The 11058-nt window shown below is 36.3% G+C and overlaps 1 long non-coding RNA gene across 1 annotated transcript; it reads right to left on the bottom strand.

Moving 5' to 3' along the window:
- Nucleotides 1–1032: 1032 nt before the first annotated feature.
- On the bottom strand, nucleotides 1033–4434 carry LOC146467863 (uncharacterized). The gene is made up of 3 exons (XR_014867662.1): nucleotides 4276–4434; nucleotides 3146–3352; nucleotides 1033–1281 (listed from the first exon to the last, which is right to left on the bottom strand). It is a non-coding gene; the product is annotated as an uncharacterized LOC146467863 (long non-coding RNA).
- Between the last annotated feature and the right edge of the window lie 6624 nt (nucleotides 4435–11058).

Here is an 11058-nt window from a genome sequence, read left to right as displayed (position 1 = left end):
CACATTGCTTTGTATTTTACTGCTTTTTAGAATAATTGTTGCTTAATTATCTCTGAAAAATGCGTGGTTACCCCCAATTTCCTTTTTGGACTTCCCTAACCCTTGCTAAGAGCTGTTTTTCCCTCATAGTCATAAACCACACAAAAAATACTTCTTTATTGGTAGGCACCGTCCGTAAAGTTTGGGAAAAACCTATCTTAAACAAACATCTCTGTCATGTTAATTTAACCCTTCACTTTAATTCATCCACTGCGCATTCTGCTTTTTGCCACTTTTGTCATTCCTTTTTTGTTTTCCTCTGCTAATTGGCGCTATCTTTTCACTTTCTAAATAGTATTACTTGTAATTTTATTGCTAAACGCCTTTTTCTAAAATTCAAATTTGCTCTAACTTTACTCTCAACTGGCCATGACCAGCTGATCGAAACATGTCCTATTTTAAAATCAAAGGTGCTGTCCTTTTTTTAAGTATTTTCATTTTTCTATATTATTGTATATTATGCCAGAAAACCGAAACCGACATGTTTTTCAAAATCACGAGTAAATTTCAGTGGTATTTGTATATTGTTTCAAGCATAATTCTTTGCGTTAGGCTAAATTAAGGGCATACTACATATATGCACCCTTTTACCCATTGATGTTAGTTAGGTATCTTCATCCAAAATCTCGGTGCACGTGTGGTTTTCAATTGAGTGTTGAGAGTAATTGGCTTCTGTGCTCAGGGATTGATTAAAAAATAAACATCCGACAGTTTATCATCTAATTAGAAGTTAAACGAAGACAAATTGTGACTCATTACATGCGATTGAAAACTGCTTTAAAGCTGACTCACTTCAAAGGAATTATTAAACCTACCACCCATCCGTTATGGTATTTATGAAGGATTTGTGCAAAATCCATTTTGTAAACTTTTGGCTGAGTCGTAAAAGGACATCGAACAGCTGCAGTCAGTATTGAGTGGCACACAGGTCTAAACCGTGCGACACTGGAGACATTGAAATAACATTCACAGAAATCAAGATAGTCTCACAAATTTGTTTGACTCAAGGTGAGTTTTATTTTCCACGTTTCATTGTGATTCACCGACGTTACATAATCACTGCAAGATTAATTTTCATTCTTCTATTTTTTTTTTCACGATACTAAATCAATATCTAAAGCCACGATTGTCTTCTAATTATACAAAAATTCATTTCTCTGATCAGTTGTCCAGTCCATTGAGTCTGGTTTTGACTCCGAGCGTCGGTTTCCGCGAGATCTCAACGTCGTTGAAAGTCAAATTCTGCAAATTAAAAAAAAGTATGTCAAGTTCACTGTATCACAGGATTTATTAAGCCCTTTTGCCCTCTTCAGAGTTTGAAGTTTTACACAAAAAGTCAAAACAACAGACAACACGTTCAAGGAGAAAATTTAGACATTGCTTCTGTCAACGCCCATATATACACACCTTAAAATTTCATCCATACAATTTAGTCATGATAGTATATACAGTTCAATAAACAGCACTTGCACATAAAGGTGTTGCTCAATAGTTTTGTTTATGAATGGTTACATTTAACAAGAAGATTTCATCAACAAACTTAAAACTCAACTACCTTGTACAGCCCACGAAACAGCTCAAGTATTTCATTTGAATGGTCTTAATTCATGTGACTTCGTCCTTAATCTCAAACGTTAGAATAATCGTTTAAAAGTTTTAACTCCACCTGAAATACATTTCAGGGTTGATAATTGGACCAATTGTGTTACGAACAAAACAGCTAGAATGTAACAGTCAGTACAGGGCAGGAGTTTTGGGTAAACTATTGTTATACTTTCCGACCTTTACAAGGAACAAAAACTAGTGAAGATGTCTCCCCTTGCCGCATTTTCCATCAGTTTTTAGCTTTTTTCATATTTTGCCTAATGTCGAAATGATTCTATCGTAAACCACTACCCTACGGCTAACCCTGAACAAAACATCTTCAAAACTTGCTCTAATCGCTGAGTGGGAATCGAAATCTACGGCCCAGAATATATAAGGCGCACGCAATGGTTTATTTCCGGTGTATATCTGCTCGGATGGCAAAGAAAATCCTAAGTTTTCTTCGGCAAAACTGATGTAAGATAAAAATTTCGTAACAAAACTTATTACTTTTGTTTACGAAGGAGAAAATATGACCTCAAAAATGTCAAATAAAGTCAACCGGGAGCAGTTTCTTAAAGCCAAACAGCTGGTAAATTCGTGGAATAAGATTCCTTTTTCTAAAACTTTCTCCGACTTGAATTTTCATCTTAAGTCTCCGAACAGATCAACCTGCATTAGCTAACACAAATATGTCTTTACAAGACCATAAAACGATCAGTGACTGCTCGGCAGAAGGCGACATTTTACTGAAGTATTTTGCTTAAATGTTCTCGTTGAGTGTCCATGATATGTGGTCTATTCCTCTGTAATGAGGTTGAATGAATGAATGAAGCTGGGTACAGATGCAGTTGCTGTTAATTTTGTTTATACATAACATCTTGCAGTTAAACTTATTCCAGTCTGTACTAATTAAAACTAAAAGTCATTATTTCTATATTTTGCCTGTAACTAAGACGCCCCTAGGTTCGATATGTCTTTCCCTCAAGCTGTCACAACTCTAGCCAATCAGAAACGAGAAAATTATCACTTTTATTTGAAACTGAGCTCGAACTTTTAGCATCTCAAATTGAAGTGGCATAAAAAGATGACATAGATTAATGGAGTTCACTTCGATTTCCGATGAGATCTTAGAAACTAAAGGTGCGTTTTATAATTACTGGGACATATTTATGATATTCCGAAATCAAAGTACTTCGAAATATTACACAAACGTAGTTCTTTTTCAAGTGTTGAAAGAAGTCTTTAATTTTATTTTAGCTTTATAATTATTAGCTTAGCTTTGTAGAACACATGGGTAGTCAGTTCCATTGACGTTTCAGTGAAGTGGATAAGCAAAGCAATTCTAATTCTTAAGCAAAAGGAATACATTTTGAGGGTTTTTATTACGCCTTGCACTAAGGTACGAGTACAAAAAGTTTTTGTATCTAGAAATAAAGCTTTTGCACCGAAAACTGTTAACTTTAAAAGGGGAAAGGATTAAACATTTAAAAAAGGAGAGGATAAAAGAACAATTCCTCACCCTTTTCCACTGAGTCGTCAAACTTCTTTTCGTTGTGTTTTCGTCTGAGGTAATCAAGTTTGACTTCCCTCATCCGGGGATTTTGTTCCTCAAATTCCCGTCCCCACCTAAGGCCCTGTGATGAGGCCGGTTGCAAGCAGACAGATAGCAAAACGCATGAGACGAGAAAGATAGCTACCAGGCTTTTGGTTTCCATTGTATGTTTGGCTGAAACAGAATGAGAAAAAAAACACAAGTTAGAAGAAAGATAAATTAAAGCAACAATTAAGGTTTAAATGAAACGGCCGGTTTTAATTACTTGTATTTTTGCCCTTAAAATCAATTGCTGGTCGGATGAATCGGTTTAAGTATGTGGATCGGTCCAGTTTTCCTTGACTTAATTCGCTTGTACCAACCGGTCAAGCCTTGAATCTTTTACTCATTTAAAGTGGTTTTTTTATGTCTCAACCCGTGAATAAAATCTAAGTTTGATGTGAATATATTGGCGAGTTGCTTTACCATTTTCCTAAATAAAATTTGCGTCAGTCGGTTTCTTTTTTCCTTGACATTTTCGACGTTTTTGAGCAAAAAAAAAAATGATTTACAAGTTTCAAACTGAGTCTCTCTTAAGGGAAACCAACTGCAGATGAATGTGTTAATAGTTTCCACGGACCTATCTCCTTTATATTAACTCAATATGTCTTGTAGTTCTGTTGACAACATAACTAAGCTTGTGCCAAATTTTACCTTTGGTAAAAACTAAGAGCTTAGACTAAACTTATTAAAACGTTAACTGCGGAGAAATTAAAAGCGCTTTCGAACTCGAAGAATAACACTGAGGAGCTGTTCACACGAAAACATAAAAAATATCCTTCGCTAATATGTTTGAATTACATGACTCGAAAACAAACTTAAATGCGGCTTGATATTAATGAAATCTGATGAAAAGTTGTACAGTACAAGAGGTCCAAATTATAGATTCCTGCGACAATGTTTCGGCGCGTTTCTACGAGTTTTTACGCGAATAATCTTGAATAAAATACACCAAGTTTGATTGAAAACCGTAAAGAAATAAAGGATTTCAAATTATAGAATATTATAAGAGTTCTGTAGCCAGCCGAGAGAAACAAAACACTGTTTTTTCCCCCTACCGGTTGAGATGACGATTGTCTTTCAGTAGGATTCTGCTGCCTCTTTAAACTCTGAGAATCGATCGTCTGTACCTTCCCTAATTGTTCGACAGCTTATAAAGCCAATACCTCCGGCAGTGTGGTTCGTTTTGCAAATTAAACGGATTAAAAGGATGAAATGACCTCTAAATGATGGCTACGTAATTTAGTTTAATTACTTCCGTATTAAGAATAATCATAAGGTATACCCTTTGTCAAAATATGAAGATTCAATACTCGTTTTCTGACACCTTTGAAGTTTCACCTGCATTCTCCAGCCTTAAAACTCTGAAATTCGGGTCCACTGGCGACTTTTTTGACGCCTGGTTTGTTTCAGACTCTGAACATATTGAAGCAGAATAATTTTTTTTAACGCCTTTTGCGGCACGTTTTTAAGGAATTAGCTTTGTCATTATGCGTGAGTTAATATTGCAAATATTTGCAACCGTCACAACTGTCATCAGCCGAAGTTTTCAAATAACGTCAAGTTTTTCCCGAGGAAGTATTAGCCAACTCCAATTGCATCAAGTGAAAATTTGAACATACAAACATAATTGCTAAATTGATTCTTTGCAAACAACTTAAGCTTTCTTTTGTTGATGCCTAATTTAATTCACGACAAACCATTACCGTTTTGGGGAAATAAACTTTTTGATGTTCTTTTCTAACACCGACGAGAATTCTGTCACCGGCGAGTCTTCAAATTTAATAATTTTTTGCTGAAATTGCCCAGCGGGGTGACATTAAAGGAATTGTTACCATTGATGAACATTCTTTTGTTGTATGCTGTCAGTTAAAGCACCACGGAAGCTTCCAACCAAAACACCAGGTGTTTTATCCCCAATTTTTGAATGTTTTACTCGGTTTTCGGCTTCGCGCGTGGTCATGAAAGAAACTTTGAAAAATTACTAAACATTATTTCTTTTAGTCGAGTCGGAAATTAAATTTCAAAAGTATTTTGTGTTATTTAAACCATTGTCGCCTTTTACTGATTGACTCTACAAGCTATAATATGCCATTTACAGAAAACAAGGCCTAACAGCTTCAATGTTTTCTTGGGTTATCTAGTTCATAAAATATCTTGACAACGTCTTTGTAAAGATAATAGAATGCACCTCTTTTATTCAAGAATTCACTAATTAATTCAGGAGGAAAAGTCTGGAAATTTTTTTGATATTCTCGCTGCCGCAACTTGTGACAAAATGGCCTTAATGAGAAAAAAAACCTTTGTACCACTTTAGGGAAATTGTTCGAGAATGTAACCTTGGAAGGCATCTTTGAGGAAACAATTGCGCCTTTGTGGAACTAAATAAGTAGCTGTGTTGACACATTAAGAAATGGTCTTGCCGATTTTCATCCATAGCTTGTTTGGTAAATAAACACCCTTTCGTTTTCGGAGCAATACCTTGATGGCAATATCACAATCTTTGACAGTATTGATCTTGCCCTTGTCATGTTAAGTTTGAGATATTTACTGAGAGGTTTGTACCGCTCTTATTGCACGCTGACAATTTTTCATATCACCCATCATAGTTCTAAAAAGGTTGGTAGTAAATAATGAGCACATGTATAAAGAGATGTAACCAACGTGTGCACTTTCTGTAATCTCCAGATAAATCTATACATATTGTTATTGACATTTAACGTCTGACCATTTAGGCTTTCGTCATATCGAACCGCGGTAAAGATTTAGCTTGATTCTTAGAGTTTTTCCTTTTAGGAAACAAAGCCTTTGGGGTTGAACATTCGTAAAAAATGTTAAATTCGCCCACACAGTCAGTAGTAAGTGTCATCATACTACGTACTTGTAATGTTTTTCTTCCCTGACATATTAAAAACGAATAGCCGACCTTAAACTTGAATTTTTAAACGGCAGGTGAATCCCATAAAATAAACCAAAACGCGGTAAACACGGCCCGTGTAGAATGACGTGTGTGCCTTCTTGCATATTCAGCGAATTTTCCTATCCAGCTTAACTCTAATAAGCAGTTTGAATGTCAGTCGTTTCCTAAGGTCTAGACACTAAGACGGTTGAAGTTCAGTTTAACCAAGAGGAAAAAGTCGATCTTTATTCTGTAGGCGTCATTTTGAAGAGTTTTTGAAATTATTAAAATAAAGAATTTGCACTTTCAACAGCTTTTTGTCACAACATTTAGCTTCTTTTGCTGCGGGCAGAACCGAATCTGAGGCATGCGGATATAATCAAAGATAACTTACAAAATGCTTCTCTTTCGTTTTCTTCAGTTGATCCCGGCTTATAGCGCCTACATTTAAAGAAACCGAAAGGCTACTTCGGCTCAATTCAATGAAGTTTGATTTCAATAATCGGTAATTTTATCACTTTAATTCAGTAAGTTGCTGACTTTCCTTGAAACAGAGTTTTTCATTTTCTTGTGGTTTCATCTCTTTTTTAAGGCTGATTTCTGCCGACACACAATTAATACAGTCTGATCAGTAACTATCAATCTCGGATCAATCTTTCTTAAACCGTGGACAAATTATAGGGACTGTTTATAATAACGCTCCAATCGGTCAGGAAGTACTGCTCGAAAATAAGACTTTGAAAGCTAAGGCGCGCCTTAGAAAAAAAAATGAAAGAATTGATTGAAAACTGGTAATAAATATAAGAAAAGATCACAATAATTTTGCAGTATGGACGGTTCCAAGAATAAAAGTCAGAAGCAAAAAAAAATAAAATAAAATAATAAATAATTAAATAAAAACAAACCAAAAATATTAATTTCGTATATCGAACTTCTAAGAAACAGCGAAAGACCCAAAATATGACAACAAAGAATTGTGTGGCTACTTCGCCGTTTAGTTTAGTTCTCTGTAAATTTATACATTAAGATCTTTTCAGTATGTTTTTTAAAAGGCATTGGTGTAAAATTAAGTTACCGGTATCTTGCCAGTTCATAAGAAGGAAGTTAAATTTTATTAGCGAATTCAAAATAACTGGAAGTAACTCGTAATATTTCTGACCGAGGTTACGCCTTCTTCTGCCAAAAATCAGATAAAATAGAGAATGCCGACAATTTCCGCAATTTATCAGTTCGTATCGCGAAGAAATGATAATAAAGTAATTCTCTATGTTGCTCGAAAAAGAATCTGCTAATTTTGTGGTAAAAACTTCTGAGCATATGTAATTGCTTTAACCGGCAAGTTCTGGAACAAACGGTCTGAATGTGTCAACATTTTGTTATTTGTGCTAGTCCTCAGTATGCCAAGAAAAATAGATCATCTCATCCGAGACTTTTGGCAGGACGTTTCTTACGTTATCTTGTGATCTGATTTTAAATGGCCGTGAATATTCAATTCATTAAAGAAAATTCAGAGATTCAGAAGGCGTATTCATAATGTTGCCTTCGGATGGGTTCACCCTTCTTGTGATTCCAGCCGGCCTAATATGGCCGGCGCCTTTAATATCTCCAGTGCTCTAAAAAGTAGATGGATGAAGAGAGTCCTGTGACATAAAGTGACTCAGCTGTGCAGGATGGACCACAGGATGCCAGGATTCAATCCACCGATCCTTGCACAGGGAACCCTTACACTTATTTTGAAAGAAAGTAAAAAATATAGCCAAAGACTATATTCCATTTGTTGCAGTTCGTGTCTATTCTGCGATTGGCAGTCATTTTGATCAATTTAGGCTCGGTCGTCTAACTCGGACAATGGGACCGAGAGTTGTAAGTTTCGGAAACCGTTCCCAGTCCTTAGCGACAATTTTCACTCTACACTTTATTATTATTAACAACTGTCATTTACATAAGGTCGATCACGCGTAAATTTTTCAGAACTGCCACCACTCGCAGATAACTGAAATACGAACAACAAAGGTTTTTATTCTATCTTTTTTCATAATTGATATGAGAGCCCCCTGTGCCTTTAGCTAACAAGTTCGATTTGGAGTTTGCGAGCTTTCTTAACCAGTTTCTCATTTAACGATGATTCAGATCCCAATCGAACTAAAATGTGCGAGTTTCACAGTATTTTACAAGTCCCCAACGCGATATGGTAGAAATGGTTTTGTTTGGTGCCCCATGCAGAGATTTTCCTATCCGCTGTGAAAGAACTCAATGATCAATTGAAGAATTAGCTCAACTATCCATAGAGTCTAGAATAACTTAGACAGACTCGTTTCTACACTCCCAATTTTAAAATAAGTATACTGATTAGTGCAATGCATGGTTGCAATATAATGTCTTCTTAGTCATAAGCCTCGATCACGCAAGTAGGGAATTTCCGGAAGTACAGTTGGAAGAAGACTTCGGATGTATCACGAGCCACCGCGACCGAAGCAAAAAGTCCGAAATTCCCATAACCCACTTCGATCAAAAGGAGCGACTGGGAACGAGTCTGTGGTTGGACTAGTCCAACCTCGTTCCCAGGGTCTCTCCTCTTCACGTCCCAGGAAGCGAGAGAGGGACGTGAAGAGGAGAGACCCTGGGAACGAGATTGGAACTAGTCCATCATGAAAAGCTCCCTGATTGAAGGCTTGGATTACCAGCGTATTACCTCACTGAACTTTAGGTGGCCGGATGGACGTTTACTTTGTAATTACATTAGTGTTATAAACAACAACTTACGGTAACCTGTTCTGATATTAAAAGCTGCTTGCTCCATGTAATTAAGGTAATCCGAGAAAGTCGCGGATTCCGGATTCTATACAGTGGATTCTCTTAAGTTTATAATTTAATTTATTCAGCAAAATTGTCCCCTGAAATGTTCCATGGAGTCAAGTAACAGCTCCCCAGTAAATAGCTTAAAATAGTGATAGTTTTCTTTAAATTATTTTACAGAAATTTTTGCTTTCTATTGACACCAAAACAGAACGCTGAAACAGCAATAACCATAGGAATACAAAAACCGCCATCTTAACTTTACGTGGCAAAAAGGAGAGTGTGTCACTTTGAAAAGCTATAAAACATCTTTGTGATCGATGGAAACGTTGATTGGCAGAAATAACGGCTTAGTTTTGTTAACAATAACTCTACTAGTACACAGAAACTAGTTTTAATTATCTTTGGCGCCGGTTGGCTAGGATGAAAATGACTCACAACTTGAAAAAAAAAGGTTACTTTTTTTTTCAATTCTTCCTTTGTACTACAGGGAAACCGCCTAAAACTGGTTATAGTTTGTTCTTCTTCGTAGATTCCTCATAGTATTGTAAGAACTAAATCTCAACTTTAATATAGAAATGGTTCTTTGTCAAATATTTCAGCAGTTTTGCACAACATACAGCAAAATCTCCGCGACAGTGCCCGGCCCTTTAACTCCAAGCTACCACGAAGAAAATCCCGTTTTCATTAAATACATATTAATTTTCTTCTTTCATCTCTTGATTTTCTCTTTCGCCATTTGTTATTAAGAGATCGATGACTCGTAGCACGCAACGCCCGAATTTAATCAGGCTTTGAGAAAAATCTCTCCTAAAAATGAGCGATTTACTGCAGCTGTAGTACTCCAGCACCTCTAAGTGTGAATATGTTCTGTTGCTTCAACTCAATAAAATAATGTTATCATTTAAGGGGTGGTTAGTCATTAGAGTAACTGAGAATGGAATTTCTTTTTCATGGGAAAAGACAACTGAGTACTGAGGCTACTTTCTAGAACGCTTACAATTCGCCCAGTCATTAATATACAATAATGACTTCCTTCGCTCTGATATTCTCTGACCACTTAGAACAGAATTTAGCATCAACGAATAAAAACCTGACAAAAAAAGATCCATCACAAGAAACAGACGATGAGAAAACTACTATGCCAGCTGAAAAAGTCCCAAACCGCAATGGCTGTTTTTATCAAGTAGTGCCTGCATTAAGGGCGCAGTGATTACTGAATGTCATTGTTTCAGTTCGCGTTTTTGCCTTAATGACAAACTAAATCAGAAACGACGAGTGACGGGGCGGACGAGCTGCTCTGGGCGGACGTGTGTTTCAGCGCCCTTTACTGAGCTATAAGCAAATTCGTTCATTTTCTCATATTTGTTCTGTGTTTAAAATTTGAGTTGTCCAACGCACTCCTATAATCTTTGCTTACTGCTAGAAATAAAACGAAATAAGTCTACCGCTGAAACGAACTGGAATTAGGGTCCAAACTAGCTAAATTTGCACAAGGTAATGTGTCGAACGCACTAGCTCGTATACTGACTTGTTATCATTACTAAGTATGCCTCTTTAGGGTGAGGCAAAGTCGTACCAATCTTGATGCCTCCATCAAAATTAAATGTTCTTCATAAGCCCCTGAAAAAGGGTGGAGACTCGATTGTAAAATAAAAACCTTACGGAATAGTACTGTATACGTTTATGACGTAGTTAACGTTAGTTGATCCTTATATACAGGGTGTTTCAAAAGTTCGTGGACATTTTAGAAAGTCTATACTCCATCCAGATTTTTTATATTTCTCTCCATTTTCTTGCAGATATTAACAAATCTTATTGTTTATCGATTTTCAGAAATTTTGTATGAGTCAGATAAAAAGCCTCGTTGAAATAAATATTTTCCCGTCAAAAGGTGCAAATCTGTGTCGTGTGTGTTTCTGTAGTTTCTCGCCATTTTTGTCTGTTCTCAGTAGCAACTACATTCTGTAGATTTTCAACGTCTTGATATAATTTCTAATTATGAGCCCTAAAAAGGCAGTCTGTTTAAGAGCACAGGAAACAATTCTACGATCATCTGGAGTATCTGTTTGAGAAACGGCTAGAATACTGCAAAAAAGCAAGAGCTGGGTAGCGATGTGGTCAAGTTCACAAGAGTTTTACGACA

Source organism: Pavona decussata, unplaced genomic scaffold (assembly GCF_977016875.1).
Source record: "Pavona decussata unplaced genomic scaffold, jaPavDecu1.1 SCAFFOLD_134, whole genome shotgun sequence".
NCBI lineage: Eukaryota > Metazoa > Cnidaria > Anthozoa > Scleractinia > Agariciidae > Pavona > Pavona decussata.
Note: the sequence above shows the minus strand (reverse complement) of the source record. Positions and strands in the feature narration are given on the sequence as shown.